Consider the following 18,853-nt stretch of genomic DNA (forward strand, 5'->3'; position numbering starts at 1 on the left):
TCAGACATGCAGTCTCAGACACAATGCACTCAATAGAGCTAGTGACGTCACTGTGAGGGTTATGGGTTGTGTTAGGTGTGCGCATTAAAACAATATGGTACTACACGTTAGAAACATTCATTCATTCATTTTCTTGTCTGCTTAATCCCTTTATTAATCCGGGATTGCCACAACCAACTTATCCAGCACTTTTTTGCACCAGTTGCAACCCATTTCTGGGGAACTTCCACACTCAAAAAAATGATTTGTTGGACTTACATAAAAAAAGAGTGTCAAGTGGTTCCACGTAACTGTGTTGAGTAGTTTCAACAAGTAACAATATAGTTAAATGAACTAAAGAAATCCAGGTAAAGTTTACAAAATATTTCTTAGTACATTCAACCCATTTAGATGTGTCATTATTGCATTTTAGTTTTATGTATATTTTACTTAGTAATGTTATGTTAGAATTATGAACTTTTAGTATGTAAGGTGAACACTTTATTTATATATATATATATATATATATATATATATATATATATATATATTTCACTTCTAATGTATGTGCTCTACAAGTGTAAAACTTAAATAATCAAACATATTTTTAGAAACAAAATGAATTTATTTTCTTTGCAATGTTTTGCAACATACAACTGCTAAAAACCCATAAAACAATTTCAATTTCCTTTGAAACAAACACACTAAAACATCAGATGCTTTCAGTTAACATTTACAGGGTCTTTTAAAGTGCAACTGGCTTTAAGAATCTGAAATAATCTTACTTTGAAAAATATTGTACATGGAATGTTAAAATACTGCTAAAATTCATTTCTGATCTTTACAATCAACAGTGAGAGTAACATTAAAACTGGCCTCTATTTTTGTAAACATTCTCAAACAGTTCAAATAAAAGTACAAAAAGAAAGAAAAAAATGCAAAAGCAACATTTGGTCAATAGTGAACATTCTTACAATGTGCTACTTCAAATATTGGAAGAAAAATGTATAAGAGCAAATTTACAAAAGTAATTTGACATTTTTTTCCAGTGTCACAAAATGCTACAATGCTCAATTGCTGATATTTCAAAAGGTTTAATATATTGTTAAAGTATACAACTGACCTTTATTTATGAAAACCACCACAAAACAACAGCTTGTTTAAAAAAAATAAACATAAAAAAAATTATAAAAGAAGTTTTACTATTGACCAAAATGTTCTTTCAATATGTGCAACTGCAAGTAATAAATTTTACTTTGAACAAGAAAAGGAAAGTTTAAGACAAGCAGCATAAGAATTTAAAAAAAGCAAAGAAAAGAATAAAACTGAAAATCTGAATCTTTGTAAATAATCAAACAATTATAACCATTTAAAGATGTAGAACTCCATTTAAAACTTTGGTGCCATCGTTATAGATAACTTTAAAATTGGCCCTTAATTTTAAAACTAGAAACAATTTAAGTGTCTCAAAAAAGCTTCTTCCTCTATTTCTTTCATTCGTCCAGAATGATGTACTGATTCAGCCAACAAGTTTGTTTTTGAGAACTTGTATTTTGTGTGACAGTTTATGTGCAAGTCCCAGCAACACTTTCTGAAAAACTCAAAAGTGTATTTCAGGTCTGAAGGATAACTGAGATTCACGCTGTATTTGACTCTCAAAGAAAGAGAACAAGCCTTGGTGACATCGCCAAGGTTCTGAAGCACTTTTACTCCCTCAAAAATCAGTCCAGCAAATGATGGTGGGTCACAGACTTCTAAACCTTCAGGCTTAACGATGTAGATTTTAATGACAGTATTTGCCATGTCTCTCTCAAAGTCTGTCACCTACAAAACACAAAAACAGTATCACTGTTCAGTTTAATTACATCAAAAATACAGATTGTAAATTTAAAGAATTTTGTATCAACTGTCCATTCCTTAATCTTTCACATCACGCACCTGCAGTGACTTACAAAACTACTTTACTGTGTTTGTTAGGGTGGTCAAAAGTACAGGCTTCTGTACTGAATTTTAAAAAATGTGCAGAAATCATCATTCCTTCAAAGAAATTCAATTGGCCAGTGTTATTGTGCTCAACAGATGTGACTGTGATTGGCAACACTGATAATTGCCACCTTAATCTGCCTAGACAAATATGCTTGAGAATCTGCTCGACTGTGCTCAAGATTTCCCCAGAAAAATGCTAGCATCATAACAATCTTTTATTTCAGTGCAGACTGGTGCTGAAGTCTGTTCTTTTGACAACCCCAAGGTAAATATACTTTGTGTATTGATATTCCTTGACTATATTATGTGAATTCATGTGATGGCATTTTAAATATTAACTGACTGAGAACTATACTTACTGTATACTCCTTCATGAGGTTTTAATAGTCTTCATTAAGATACACAGAAAGTGCTCTGAGAATGCAAGCTCTCCAAGTTGAGATGGCATCATTCTGTAGAAGAGACATTAGGTTTATACAATGAAAAAAACACCATACTAAAGTGGAAATTATTTACAAGCATCATAAATACAGATAACAAACCTTGTCGATGGTAGCCATGAGTTTTCAAATTTTTCGTTTTGCAATTTCTTCTTTTGTACGGTAAATGCTGTCCAGCTTGCTGGTGTAACCATCCAGTTTTGAAAAATGTTTGAATTAGTGGGACAGTAGTGATTCGACTGAATTCAGCAGCAATCTGTAAATTTAAGACACAGGATTATAGTAAGAATAGCTTTCATACAAAGTACTGTCTCATTGTTTTCAGGTTCTTATAGATATGACTAAAATACTCCCATTCTGAGTCTATATGGCTGCAAGAACACACATGGCAATTGAATGTGATTACACTTGCAGGTAACCCCGTGTTCTCCTTTGCATGGCTACAATTAAGATGGCTGTGTAGTGCACTCCACGTTTTAAATCTACAGCGACATTCAGAATAAGTGCATGAAAAACGAATACCGCGACCACAATGTCTATGCACTAATCTATAGTGTTTCAACAACTGTGATCTAGTTGTGATGGTTATTTTGCAGTCTTTGCACTGCCACATGCTTTCCTTGAGAAACACGAGTCAGTATAACAGGCTAAAAATGCTAAAATTCAAAAGACTCCATAATACACTGATATAATAAATTAACATAATTCTGTGAACACTCACATCACTTTTCCTGGTGATATTTAACACTAAAGATTAATGAAAAACTCATACCTGACAAAGCCACCATCTTCTCCTCCTCATGTGCTTCACATGTTCCTCTCTCTGACTGTTCCGTTGCTCCGCCTCCAGGTAGGCAGCGACGGTATCAGCAAATATCCAATCTTAAGAGGTTTTTGCGTTTTACTCAACAATGTTAAGTTGGCCTGTCAAACCCTTATTAAGTAAAGCCTACAGTATTACATTTTTGTAGAAATAACATGGTAAACTTATGTTAATTTAATTACTATTATGTTTTATGTAATGTGAACAAGGATGGGTTTAGTAAAACTAACAATAGGGAAAGTTCATTTTTTTGAGTGCACACACATATTCACACACACACTCATACACACATAGCTAACCCAATTCACTTGTACTGCATGTTTTTGGACTGTGGGGGAAATCGGACCACCCAGAGAAAACCCACGCAGCCGAGGATCGAACCAGCGACCTTCCTGCTGTGAGGCGACAGCACTACCGACTGCGCCACTGCGTCGCCTACATTAGAAACAGAAAAGCTAAAAAACATACGAAGAATTATGTAAATTTTATTTGATTAAATAATATATATATATATATATATATATTATTTTTTACCTCTGTCATCTGTTTGTACTTTGATTGTATATAATTTCTCTCATTTTTATTTTTTGTTTTATCCGTTCATAATTGTTGTGAGACGTATGTTCTTGTACTAAGTTTGTGCATATTTACAATAAAAATAAAAAAAGGTGCGCATTACAGTGAAAGCATTGCATAAAGCTCAGCTTGAATTTGCTGACTTATTAACATTAGTTTTCATTGTTAATGTTGATAATTGATGACATACTGTAGTCCCACATAGTTATACAGTAGCTCAACATCAAACACTAAATCAATAAAAATGGCACACTATATTCCAAATGTTTCCATTACAATTATTTTATTTTCAAAGAAATAAATACTCTTACTTACTTGATACATCTGATCAAAAGTGACAGAAAATATTTACAGCTACAAATAATGAAAATTTCACATAAATTATACTCTTTAGAATTATTCATGTATTAAAAATCAATTTTGTCAACTGTCCAAATGTCTAAATATGTTAATGCAGAAAACAAAACAATGATCAATATGCAGCATTTGTACATAAATGTATAATATATAAACAGAGCTAATTCCCCATAACCATTGTGCACAAATCTCTACTTCATTACAATATATGAACATAAGAAATGCGGCACGGTGGTGCAGTGGGTAGCACAATCACCTCACATCAAGAAGCTCACTGGTTCGAGCCCCGGCTGGGTCAGTTGGCATTTCTGTGTGAAGTTTGCAAGTTCTTCCCGTGTTGCCGTGGGTTTCCTCCGGGTGCTTTGGTTTCCCTCACAGTCCAAAAACATGCGCTCTAAATAAATTGAATAAGCTAAATTGGCCGTAGTGTATGTGTGTAAATGCAGGAGTGTATGGGTGTTTTCCAGTGATGGGTTGCAGCTGAAAGGGCATTTGCTGCATAAAACATACGCTGGATAAGTTGACGGTTCATTTCGCTGTGGTGGCCCCTGATTAATAAAGGGACTAAGCTGAAAAGAAAATGAATGAATGAGTGAATGAACATAAGGAAAAAGGAAATGCCATCAAACTTTTCCCAAGAGAGTCAGCACCCTTAACATTCTGCATTCATAGTTCATCATTACATCAATGTAATTTCCCTCAGCACAATATCTTCCTCCATATTGTCACACAAAAAACCCCAGTGTGAGCCAGTTACTAACAGCCTAATGCTGGACAGTGCTTAAATGTTTAAATAATGCATTTAAATGAATGATCATTATGAAGAAATGGGAACCCTTTAAGATTCTGATTTTACTTTATTACTTTTTACTGCCACTGTATTAGGCACACCTTACTAGTACCGGGTTGGACACACTTTTGCATTCAGAACTGCATTCAGAATCAATTGTTGTATAGATTCAGCAAGGTGCTGGAAATATTCCTCAGAGATTTTGGTCCATATTGACATGATAGCATCACGCAGTTGCTGCAGATTTGTCAGCTGCACATATATGATGAGAATCTCCCATTCCAGCACATCCCAAAGATGCTTTATTGGATTGAGATATCGGGACTGTGGAGTCCAATTGAGTACAGTGAACTCATTTTCATGTTCAAGAAACCAATCTGAAATGATTCGAGCTTTATGACATGTGATGTAATCCTGCTGGAGGTAGCCATCAGTAGATGGGTACACTGTGGTCATAAAGGGATGGGCATGGTCAGCAACAGTCCTCAGGTAGGCTGTGGTGTTGAAACGATGCTTATTTGGTACTGATGGTCAATGCTCAAAGTGTGCCAAGAAAATGTCCCCCACACCATAACACCACCACCACCTGCCTGAACCGTTGATACAAGGTAGGATGCATTCATGCTTTAATGCTGTTAATGGCAAATTCTGACATCCGAATGTTGCTACAGAAATCAAGACTCATCAGGCCATGCAATGTTTTTCCAAACTTCTATTGTCCAATCTTCTAACTGCACCATTATTTTCCTGTTCTTACCTGACAGGAGTGGCACATGGTGTGGTCTTCTGCTGCTGTAGTCCACCAACTTCAAGGTTCGACTTGTTGTGAGTTCAAAGATGCTCTTCTGCATACCTCGGTTGTAACAAGTGTTTTTTTGAGTTACTTTTGCCTTCATATCAGCTGGAACCACTCTGGCCATTCTCCTTTGACCTCTGGCATCTACAAGGCATTTGCGCTCACAGAACTGCCGCTCACTAGATATTTTCTCATTTTGGACCATTCTCTGTAAACCCTAGAGATGGTTGTGTGTGAAAATCCCAGTAGATCAGCAGTTTCTAAAATACTCTGACCAGCCCATCTGGCACCAACAACCATGCCACATTCAAAGGCATTTAAATCATCTTTCTTCACAATTCTGATGTTCAGTTTGAACTGCAGCAGATCGTCTTGACCATGCCTACATACCTAAATGCATTGAGTTACTGTTATGTGATTGGCTAATTAAAGGTTGCGTTAACAAGCAGTTGGACATGTGTACCTATTAAAGTGGCTGGTGATTGTATGTACTAGTAAGCTGCCAGTGGAAAGGTGTTTATTGTACCATTCTGATAAGATGATTGCATAAGAGCAAGACAACCTTGATGTAGATAGGTTTCCTTTGTGTATGTATGTGTTCTTCCTCGGAGGAGACTAAAAGCAATAGTATCTGGATGCAGCCTTTATGATGCAAGCTGAGACTGCATCACTCAGCGATGCAATGTCAGACAAAAAGCATTCAAATGGAGCTAGTGATGTCACTGTGACGGATAGGATTAGGGGTGGGTTTAGGTGAGCCCATTAAAAAGCATTGGATTGAACCCAGATTGCACTGCACCAGGTCTGCAGCAAGACCCATCTCACTAGAAGAGGAGCTGAAAATTACCTTTGGTCATCCTGATCACAGAAATATCTTCCTGTTATGTCTGACCTTTGTTTACTTATTATGATTCAAGTAATCATTGGAGATATTGTTCGGAATAGTACGCACTCATTTGGAGAGGTTGTAAGTTTATCTACGCTTTAACCAATCTGGTAAAACACATATATGTATGACGCAGCTGTAGTGACGTTATGCTAGAGTACTGTATCATTGTATTGATTTGAGATTGTAAGCAGAGTGGCCTATGAACTCTGTACAATTGTATGAAGCTGATGAAACTGCAAACTATCTTTTGTAAACTTTTTTTGAATTAATATCTGACTCCAGGTCTTCTTCATCTACCACACCGGTCATTTTGGGTTTAAAGCTGTCAGTTTCCCAACAATTAAAACAACAATCATAACTGTTTAGAAATTGCTTTATTATCAGACTGTTTTCTAAGACTTGTAACCCACATGTGTATTTATTATTTCATATTTTTTTGCGCTTCATTTACATTTATCGTTAATACAATTTTTATGATCATATTGTAAATATTGGGGTGAATAGTTGTCCCCTCATTTCTTTTTTCCTCCTTGCATCGCTTGCTTGCTTTAGTTTGGATCAAGATTTTGTTTCACAGCATTAGGCATTGTAAAATAAAAATGTTTTATATATAAAATGCTCATATTTACAACAAAGTAATGCATGCAAAACTGTTGCACACAATTTATGTGTGTTAAATTTAAACAAACAAAGTAAATTTAATAATGTTCAACTTAATTAGTTTGTTTAAATTCAGCTCAAATAAATTGTTTACAACCACTTAACATAAAAAAATGAGTAAATCCAAGAAATCATTTTTGAATATTTTTTTTTCAGTGTGGTAAATAAAATAACAAAAAGTATTAGTATAGTGCAGAGAGGTAATAAAAACAGTGGCCTATATTTAATGGTGCTGAACCTATCTGCTGAGATTAATACTACTTATACTCTGTAGGTAAAAATGCATTTTTTTAAAAGTGGTAAAACAACTTTTTCCCCATATTTTTCCTTCTTTTAAATTTTTTTTTATTGTTCAAAGGACAGTTAAAAAATCTATTAAGTAAAGATCTTAAGAAAAGTCTTGTAATGCAAATGATAATTAGTGTCCCTTCATGTTTTATGTGCTGTAAATGTGATCCCCTTGGCCTCCCCCTGGAGTTCTCCTGGTTTGGGGCATAAAGATGTGCCTATTTGAATGAATCACAGAATGTGACACCAAAAAACTTTTCTGGTTTCGAGCTCTGATTTGGAATGACACAGACCAGAACTGTTTTTATCACTTTTGAGGGCAATAAATCCCATTTGGAACACATTGCTTTTCTCCGCCATTTTGTGCTTCACACTCTAATCCACTAGGTGTTTTTTAATTTGGTGTGGCAATCATCAATAAACATTAGAAGAAGAAATCATAGAGACTATTGAAAATGACATATTTTGCCCTCCAAAGGCCACTTTGCAGTGAAAAAAAGGCTGCCATCTAGAAGTGTTGTTCCAAACCAAGTGACAACCTCCCGCTCTCCCTTGTGAAGCAAATAGTAACTGCAATTCATTGAAATTCTGCTAGCCCTGACTCCATAATAGAGCAGATTTCTATTGAGCCCACTGTTAAAATGGCCAACTTTACAGCAGAAAAAAGGGTGTTTACAGCCTGGTACAAAGAATGATTTTGGTTCATATAGCTAATATTACCCTTCATGACAACTGTGAGGGGGGTAAATTTTTTTATAACTCACTTTTTTCATTTATATTAAGTTTTATTAAGTCTGCATAATTAAGGGCGTGGCCACTTGAGTGACAGCTAGGACTTACTGTTCGCCTTCACTTCACCTTAGCTGATTCCAGCTGATTAACCGCTGAACTTAGCATTATTAGCTATCCCCCACCCACATATTAGCCCCCCTGTTTATTTTTTCCTCCAATTTATGGTTAACAAAGAGAAGATTCTTTCAACACATTTCTAAACATAATACTTTTAATAAGTCATTTCTTATACCTTTTTTTTTTAATCTTTGTCATTATGGCATAGCTTAAAGTGACATTTTAAAGCTTAGCTAGGTTAATTAGGTTAACTAGCCGGTTTAAGTTAATTAGTCAATTTATTGTATAACGATGGTTTGTTCTGTATAGAATATCAAAAATATAGTTTAAAGGGGCTAATAATTTTGTCCTTTAATTTAAAAAAAATTAAAACTGCATTTATTGTAGCTGAAATAAAAAAACAATTAACTTTCTCCAGAAGAAAAAACATTATCAAACATGCTGTGAAAATGTCCTTGCTCTGTTAAACATCATTTGGGAAATATTTAAAAAAGAAAAAAATTCAAAGAATGGCTAATATTTCTAACTTCAACTGTACATCGTATTTTTGTTTTGTCTTATGTGGCTTTACACAGTCAGTTGCTTTTTGGAATTATTTCCTACAATTATCAGATGATATGGCATGCTGTGTGCACTTAATTGGGCTCACAAACCATTCACCTCACCTCCATTTCCCAGATGAGTGAAATTATATATATATATATATATATATATATATATATATATATATATATATATATATATATATATATATATATATATATATATATATATATATATATATATATATATATATACCATATCTAATAATGTATTTGTTTTACTTAAGATCATTTATGATTTATAATTTTCTTTAGACCTGTAATGCACTCCAGAATCTGACTGAGTGATTAGCTGTAGGCTATAAAGTCAACTGAAATGTTGTCATACAGTGTTATGCCTGGATTTCATAAATAGACACAGACTATATCTAAAGTATTTGGAAGTAATTTGTGTTTTACTCCTGTAAAAAATGTCATAAGAACATTGTTTAGTGGCTCAGTGTTTTACAACAGTGTTTTTAAAAGACTTAACACTTTATTGATATGGTGTACCACCAAGCACATGCGGTCAGAATACAAAAGAGTCGCAGGTAATGAAGTATTAAGCATTTCTCCTATAGAAAAGCCTGTTTAGGCAAAATTCTGGCAGGCGTCTGTAACTCCGCTCATGCTAGGCCTCTTTGCCCTTGTTTTGTATCCCACCACTTGCAACGATCACGTACGAACAAAATGGCAATGGTTGGCCATACCTACTTGTAGCTTCTTTTGTGTTCTTCAGAAACCATGGCTGATGTCACGGATTCCACGTCCATATCTTTTACAGTCTATTTTTCAAACCAAAGTGATCAAAATTGGCCGCTTCAAAAGGCCCTTTGTAATTAAGTATTTTGAAGAATACAATTGATGGACACTTTGAACCTTGATCCTTTGTGATTGTGGTTACACACTTCATTCAGTTTGGAAGGACGCCTCACTATGCTCTAAATCCCTTCAGCATGACCCTCCAAAAGTATTATAGAATAAGAATGAACCCTTCTAAAAGTAAAAAAACAACAACAACACGCAACCAAAGATGGCAAAAAGCATACATTTGCAAGTGCATGTGTGAGCGATAAAACAATTCCAGCAGCTTTTTAAATCAGGTACATGACATTTAACACAGAAATCCACCTTTTTCCCCATTGTCAAATATAATAGAATTATAATATAAATAGCATTATTATATATATATATATATATATATATATATATATATATATATATATATATATATATATATATATATATATATAGTTTGAAAGGCATTGCATGTTACTGTAAGCATATAAATTGGCATTTATTTTGGGCTTAAACATTGTAAGCAAAGTGTGCCACACGTACTGAAAAGTGAAGCCAGACAATTTAATATAACAACTTTAAAAAAAGACCCAAAGTAAATCATTTCACTGAAGGAAAAATAATAAAACATTTTAATATATACAAGCATTTATCTGAGGCACAGTAAGCCTATACAACTGAGGCATACAGAGTTCAACAGTCTAATAGTTATGTTAAACAGTCAGTTAACTTAAATCATATCGCATAAGTCAGAAGCCTTAAAATACCTCCTGTCTCATTCACAAAAATGAATGAGTCAAGACAACAAAGTGAATTGCCGGGGTGTATTGTTTACTGCTGAGAATCAACCAGGAAAAAGCATTCCATAATTATGTCTTATCTAAGGTATTACGTGCAAACTTACGTGCTTCTGGGCACGCAATCATACTCAATGCACCCTTATAAAAAGAAAAGAAAATATAAATGATCTAACTCTATTAACAAGAAACTGAAAGAGGGACAAAAATAATTTTCAGGAAAGCCCCTTTCTGTGCCAGTTCCCGGTCATTGGTGGGTGTATCTTTTTAGAGCAACTTGGATGACTTTGGATAATGGCCTTTTGTGCATCTAGGTTGTGCAACATGGTTTTATTTAATATAAATACTTCGCTAAAATAACTTCACCTTTAAAGAAAAAAAAGGAAAAAGTTACAATTAAATCAAAAAGTCTCTTAACAATGTGCTACTGGGTCCAGAACTCATTTGGATTGACAGAACTTAATGCATTTTCTTTAAGTGTGCATGAAATCGGAATTTACAATGCTTTTTTGCAGTTAACGTTGTTATTCTAAAGGTAAATAATTAATCAGTGCAGGCTAATCCACTCGAAAAAAAAACGTTTGTTTTGGTAATCTTCAATCAAAAATGCTTCCGTCTATGGACTGGCGGTCTTTCTCTGAACTTAAGGGCTTAAATGAAAAAAAAAAAAGATAAATTCCATACTTGCTGTTTGACTCTCATTAAGCTTGCCGTGTTAATTCTGCTTAAAGGGCACCGATTTTACCCCTTTTACAAGATGTAAGAGAAGCCTTTGGTGTCTCTAAAATATGTTTGTAAAGCCATATTCATAATCTCAAAATACCCATCAGATACCTTATTATTATCCTCCAAAATCTGCCCATTTTGGCGTCTGAGCGTAGCTGTTTTTGTAGCCTGTGGCTTTAAATGCAAATGTGTTGCTTCTCCCCACCCATGGTGTGGAACCTCCCGCTCTCCCTCGTGAAGCCAATATGGAAGTAGCTGAAACTGCAATTCATCAACTCACCTTTGGGGGCTTGCTCTAGGAAATCCAGATGCTCACTGATTGCAGTGCTAAATTGGCAATTTTACAGCTGATAAAAACATGTTTACATCCTGATGCAAAAGATGGTTTTGGTGTATATGGCTAATATTAACCTTCATGACGGTTTTGAAGTTTTATTAAGTCTGCATAATTAAGGGCGTGGCCACTTAAGTGACAGCTATGTCTAACTGATCATCGAACACAAATGAGTCACAGGTAATAAAGTATTAAGCTTTTCCTCCAAAGAAAAGCCTGTCTAAGCAAAATGCTAGCAGACGTTTGTAGCTCCACTGACGCTCCGGCTTTTTGCCCTTATTTGGTCACCCCCGGTGCGATGACGTGTGAACAAAATGGCAATGGTTGGCCTCTCCATTTGTGCTCTTCAGTAACCTATGAGTGATATCACAGACATTGGGCCCTATCATACACCAGGCGCAGTGTGGCGCAAGGTGTGGCGCACTAGTCTTTTGGTATAGTTTCAGCTTGGCGCAAGAGTTGTTTTGAGGCATTGCGCTACATTGTTTAAATAGCAAATGCATTAGCGCTCATTTGTGCGCCCATAGGAGTTCTGGTCTAAAAAGGAAGGCGTTCTGAGGTGGACCGCTGGTGCGTTGCAATTTTGAGAATCTATAATAGATTTTTCATTAGACCAAAACTAACCCGGTCTAAACTACGGCGCAGAGTTGCGCCTCGCTTACGCACTGCTTAATACGCACAAGAGAGCAATAGGCAAATATCTTTACATATGAAAAAATGTTAATATTAAGGATATATATAGTATGTAATAAGAAAAGATATAGAATATAAATATAAAGGATTAAAATATTACAAAACATATTATTTTCTAGCCTATAAATATGAAAAACCACTGCTTTTACGTCTTCTTCATCTCGGGAGGCTTTTTCAGTTCATTCATAACAATTTGCTTTTGTATAATGTTATTATTATTAGCAGTATTATTTATTATATCCATATTTATATTTGTTTTATTAAATACAAGCTTAGATTTGCCCACCTGTCAGGTTTTAGACCATATGGGGCACAGCATGTGTTTTAGGATATAACTCAGGTTTTTGAGCACAATTTGCTATTATTATTCATTTATTCGTTTGCTGGAAATTAGAACTAAATTTAGAAATAGTTTTGAAACGAATATTTGCGCTTAACAAGCAAAAGTTTTTATTTATAGACTAATTGATGTCTGTACGTAAAGGTTTCCCAATCCAAGAGCGAAAATGAAAGTGATCCATTATCTCTCATTCTCACGCAGTAGATGCTCTGTTTAACAGTTTTCTGTTAAAAAAAAAAAAAACTGTTAACTGTTTGCTAGTGAAATGCTCATTTTTTCCACTTAGACTTACTTTGTGTCCTTTAAATAGCGAATGCGCTCTTGGCGCAACGCAGCTGGCTCTTAAAGGGAATGGGAGATGAGACTCTAATTGGTTTATTCTCAAAACACACCTATAACTCATTAAGAAAATAAACTCAACCCTTTTAGAATATGCGCCACGACGTAAGGCAGATTTCCCGTCCTTAAATTAGCAAAAACGCGTCCTGACACGCCCTGAAAGCGTTTGCGCCCTGCGTTTTGCGCTCTGCACATGGACTGTCAAAATAGAGCCCGTTATGTCCATATCTTTTACAGTCTATGGTCACATCAGATAAACAGCAGTCAGTGACAGAGACAGACTCGGATGAAGAAATACAGCTCATTACTTAAAAATAACAAGTAAGTTTACGTATTTATGCTGGAGTTTATTCAAACCTTTCTGAAATAATGAGTCACACACAAATGCTGTTTGCAGTATATATATTTTCATTTCTGATAATAATTTTTCTTTTGGAAAAAGTCTTATTTGTTTTATTTTGGCTAGAATAAAAGCAGTTTTTAATTAAAAAAAAAACAATTTTGGGACAAAATTATTAGCCCCTTTAAGCTAATTTTTTTGATAGTCTACAGAATAATCCATCGTTATAGAATAACTTGCCTAATTACTCTAATCTGCCTAGTTAACCTAATTAACCTAGTTAAGCCTTTAAATGTTACTTTAAGCTGTATAGAAGTGTCTTGAAAAATATCAAGTAAAATATTATCTTCTGTCATCATGGCAAAGATAAAATAAATCAGTTATTAGAAATAGGTTTTTAAAACTATTATGATTAGAAATGTGCTAAAACAATCTTCCCTCCATTAAACAGAAATTGGGGGGGAAAAGGGCGCAAATAATATATTCACACACACACACACACGTGTATATATATATATATATATATATATATATATATATATATATATATATATATATATATATATATATATATATATATATATATACGCTCGGTGAAGAAAACCGCACTCCTACATTACATTGCTGTGGGCTTTAAAACTCACTGGGATTTGGATCCTATTTATACGTCAAAAAAAAATGTTTAAAAGAGACTTAGGTTTATACCACTCCAATATAACAGTAGACACACTATCCCTACACACAGTTCTGTCCTAACAACCTACAAAATTAGATTTTCATTATAAGTGCCCCCTAAAAAAATTATACGAAATGTTAAGTATAAACCTGACCAGCAAGTTATTGAAAGCTTGACACCTTTTTCAGTTTAAAAGTCATGCAGAAGGTTTTGTATGTTTTGTTTGTATGTTTTAGCATCTTGCTAATATCTTTCAACAGACAGTTAAAAGATATTTGCTTGATCACTGGTGTAGCACATTGCTAAATGTTTTAGCACTCTATGGTTAGCACGTTTAACAGCTTGTTAAAACTGAAATGACGTGTTATGATTTTTCAGAGCTCATAATAAATCTATAAAAGAAACAAAGAAAAGAAATTTCCATACATCTGTTTCCGTCTAAGTCAATTTGTCATCTTGATTGTGCATGCTCCTTGTCTTCAAGAGGATGTTAAGAGTAAATAAATGTTTGTTTTCAGCATGATTGATTATTCAGGATATTTGTTCATTATTCAACTATAAGAAAAAAGAAAGGTGTGTGTGTGTGTGTGTGTGTGTGTGTGTGTGTGTGTGTGTGTGTGTGTGTGTGTGTGTGTGTGTGTGTGTGTGTACGTGCACATGTTTATGTGGATTATGAGGTTTATTTGGTTTACCAAATTGTGCCTCGTGTCCTTGTGAGTCAACATGCTTAAAAATCATACTTAATGGACTTTTGACATTCATAATTAATAATAATATAGTAGTAATAATATAGGCTAGGGGTGATGTAGGGCCATAATTAGCTGTTTTTGCTGTATAAAATACATTATGCTTATGAATTTTATTTTTTATGGTGCATTAACCAAATATACCCAACAGGTGTTTGTATATATTATAGTGCTCAGCATAATGAGTACATTCCCTTTAGAATTTTTAAAAATAATTTTCTTAGTAAATTTAGCTAATAATCTTTGCGCATTTAAACAAAACAGATTTATTAAACATTATATCCATTAAAAATAAAACTTTAGTTACTGGGCTTCTTTGGGAATAGCAACATAATATATTTAAATCCAAATTATTCCAAAACAAATGCTTATTTTTATGTTCCTCTTGATTTTCTCCTGTTTATAAAGATTTTATTTAATATATAATATGCTAACTTTGAACTGAAGTTTTTTTTTTTTTAATATTTCCAGTTTTGGCTTTGGTATTAACTAATCTTTTATGAATGCACAAATATATTATTGTAAAGCATTCTATGGAGAATTTAAATTTAAAAGAGATATCTGTGAGGGGTGTGCTTGTTTATGTTGCACATTGTACTATATTTATAACACTAACGGCCAATTCTTGATTATTCGCCAGCTTAGATGCAAGAAGATTTATTTTTCTAGCTTTAAAGTATCTTGAGTAGACCAATGTGTTAGTCTGTGTGCACGCAATATGTGATATTCTGTATTTACAAACAGATGTGAGTCTGATGTTTACCATTAGGGTTGGTCTGTGAACAACAGGCAATAAACTTTCAGTTGTTTCTTGGACATGACAAAAGCTCTGCTCGTAAGAAGAAATAAAGTTTACCGTTTTTCCTTGTTTGACCACAATAAAGTTTATTTGCTCACATGCTCACTCACCTCTTTCCAGGATTAGCTCTTTTTATCTTACTGCCAAAGTAGTCATAGATTACCCATAATTATGCATTGATGTGCTTTTGCGGATTCAGTTGGTTTGTTTGCTCATACTTTGAGTTTTATACGCAAGACTGGAAATACTGTTGCCGTTGTTCATTTACTCACAACAGATCTTTCATTGTTCTGATATTAATTTATTTAGGTGTGTGAATTTACCAATTCATCTGTAAAGCCAGTTATTAATGTTTTAAATGAGTCATGGACTTTCATTGACAAGTCCAAAGACAAGATCAAAAATAAAAACAATAGCATTGATCCCAACTCACGTTCCTGCAATAAATCACTCTTTTATCTTTGTCTGGCTAGCTTTTACTATCTAGATATTTAATGCAAAATAAATATTTTATAGTTTTAAATAGCTTTGCTGTAACAGATGAATATATTGTAATTAAAATATGTATTTATCATCTTTTTTTCACTTTTATTATTTTAATTAATATCATGATGCACAACCTACAACACTTTTGACTGTGAATTTAAATATTCATAATATAACATGGCTGTTATCCATTCATTTATTCTCCTTTGGCTTAGTCCCTTATTTGTCAGAGGTCACCACAGCGGAATGAACAGCCAACTATTCTTGAATATGTTTTACGTAGCTGATGCCCTTCAAACCAGCCGCAAACCAGTACTGAGAAACACCCTAACACACTCTCACATTCACAAACACTTTTACACTACGACCAATTTTTGTTTTACCCAATTCACCTTTAGTACATCTCTTTGGACTGAAACCAGAGAAGCCGAAGGAAACCCATGACAACATGGGGAGGACATGGAAACTCAACATAGAAACGCCAACTGGCCCAGCCAGGCTCGAGCCAGTGACCTTCTTGCTGAGACGAAAGTGCTAAACACTGAGCCACCATGCCACCCTGGTTGTGATTTATTTTTTCAGAATTATTACTGCATATTGTCACTTGTAAAATACCACCTCATAATTAAATCTAATATGGCAAAACTTGCTAATTACATATATGACATACAAGTTCATATTCAGATAAAATAAGTCACACATGCAACATATATTTATTTTTTTCAACCATTTGAAATACAATTCTCAAATATACTAGCTATAATTATATATATATATATATATATATATATATATATATATATATATATATATATATATATATATATATATATATATATATATATATATATATATATATATATATACACTCAACGGCCACTTTATTAGGTACATTTTACTAGTATCCGGTTGGATCCACTTTGAACTGCCTTAATCCTTCTTAGTATAGAATCAACAAGGTGCTGGAAGTATTTCTCAGAGATTTTGGTCCATATTGACATGACAGCATCACACAGTTGTTGCAGATTTGTCGGCTGCACATCCATGATGAGAATCTCCCATTCCACCACATCCCAAAGGTGCTCTATTGGATTGAGATCTTGGGACTATGGAGGCCATTGGTGTACAGTGAACTCATTGTCATGTTCAAGAAACCAATCAGAGATGATTTGCGCTTTATGACATGTCATGTAATCCTGCTGGAAGTAGCCATCAGAAGATGGGTAAACTGTGGTCATAAAGAGATGGGCATGGTTATTAACAATACTTAGGTAGGCTGTGGCATTGGCACGATGCACAATTGGTACTAATGGGCCCAAAGCGTGCCAAGAAAATATCCTCTGACAGGAAAATATTCTCCTCTGACTGGCATCAACAAGGCATTTGCAACCCCAGAACAACCGCTTACTGGATATTTTCTCTTTTTTGGACCATTGTCTGGTCCATATCCTAGAGATGGTTGTGCGTGAAAATCCCTGTAGATCAGCAGTTTCTGAATTACTCAAACCAGCCCGTCTCGCATCAACAACCATGCCACGTTCAAAGTCACTTAAATCACCTTTCTTCCCCATTATGATGCTCGGTTTGAACTGCAGCAGATCGTCTTGACTATGTCTACATGCCTAAATGCATTGAGTTGCTGCCATGTGATTGGCTGATCAGACATTTGCGTTAATGAGCAGTTAGACAGGTGTACCTAATAAAGTGGCCTGTGAGCTTATGTTCATATAAGATTTTTATATTTATCAGACCGAATATTTTTCAAAGGTTTTGTTCAGAGATTGACTAATAGGTCTGTTCAGCATTAAGGCACTAAAAATAATAGCGAGGATTAGTTTTGTTTAATTCTCAGGCATTGTTAATAACTCAATCACCTTTTTATCCAAAAAACTATTTTAATCCTCCTATGAATAAGTATAGAAAGTACATGTGTAGCTGTCAATCAGGATTATTTCCCTGGTGTGTTCGCTTTCCTGGTAAATAACTGTTACGGGAAACAAAAATATAATCTAGTTTCAGTGAAAATAGTTGTGTAACATAATGAATGAAAAGAACACCTATTGTCCTCTCTAACCTCTCCCAAGGAGAACAATTGGCTTTACGTCTGTTTTTTTATCATCCATTAACTTTTTAATGAATTGTAATATTTCAGTTACACAAAAAGAAAATAGCTATAACCATTGCCTTTTGAAACATGCAGTTGTTCTTTTTATCCATTATTTATTACTGACATCAATGGAGATTGCACTACATCAAAAGCATAGTCACGACATTTTTTTTCTAGTTTGACGCATGCCGTACCTCCTCATACACTAAAAAAAGAATCACAATGAAGTTTATCATTGTAATGTGTACAGGCACTGACAAGGAAGTGCGGATCCAAATGCAGGGTTTATTATTATGCAGAGAATGGTCAGGTAAGCAACGGTCAACACAGGGGCAAACAGATGTATACAGACAATCCAGAGTCATGGTCATAAAAGAGGCAGCAACATAAACAAACAAAACACAGTGAGGGTAAGAACACTGCAAGCATAAGGCAAGGCAAGGAAGACACGTCGTAATGTTCACAAAAAGTCTGTGTTTGTGTTCTGTATAGATAGTCCAATTAATCAGTCTTTGAGAAGCTTCAGCTGTGTGAGTGTAATCAAACGGGATCAGGAATCGGTGTGTGTGTGTGGTGCATGACTGGAACTTGTAGTTCTTAAAATGGTGGATTCGTAATCCATTAGCAGTCAGTGTGTATACCAGCGATCTGCATGGGC

The 18,853-nt window shown here is 34.5% G+C and overlaps 1 long non-coding RNA gene across 1 annotated transcript; it reads right to left on the minus strand.

Moving 5' to 3' along the window:
* Positions 1-587: 587 nt before the first annotated feature.
* On the minus strand, positions 588-3,264 carry LOC108180751 (uncharacterized). The gene is made up of 4 exons (XR_012387713.1): positions 3,178-3,264; positions 2,508-2,661; positions 2,325-2,417; positions 588-1,803 (listed from the first exon to the last, which is right to left on the minus strand). It is a non-coding gene; the product is annotated as an uncharacterized lncRNA (long non-coding RNA).
* Positions 3,265-18,853: the final 15,589 nt, after the last annotated feature.

This window comes from Danio rerio, chromosome 12 (assembly GCF_049306965.1).
Source record: "Danio rerio strain Tuebingen ecotype United States chromosome 12, GRCz12tu, whole genome shotgun sequence".
Taxonomy (NCBI): Eukaryota; Metazoa; Chordata; class Actinopteri; order Cypriniformes; family Danionidae; genus Danio; species Danio rerio.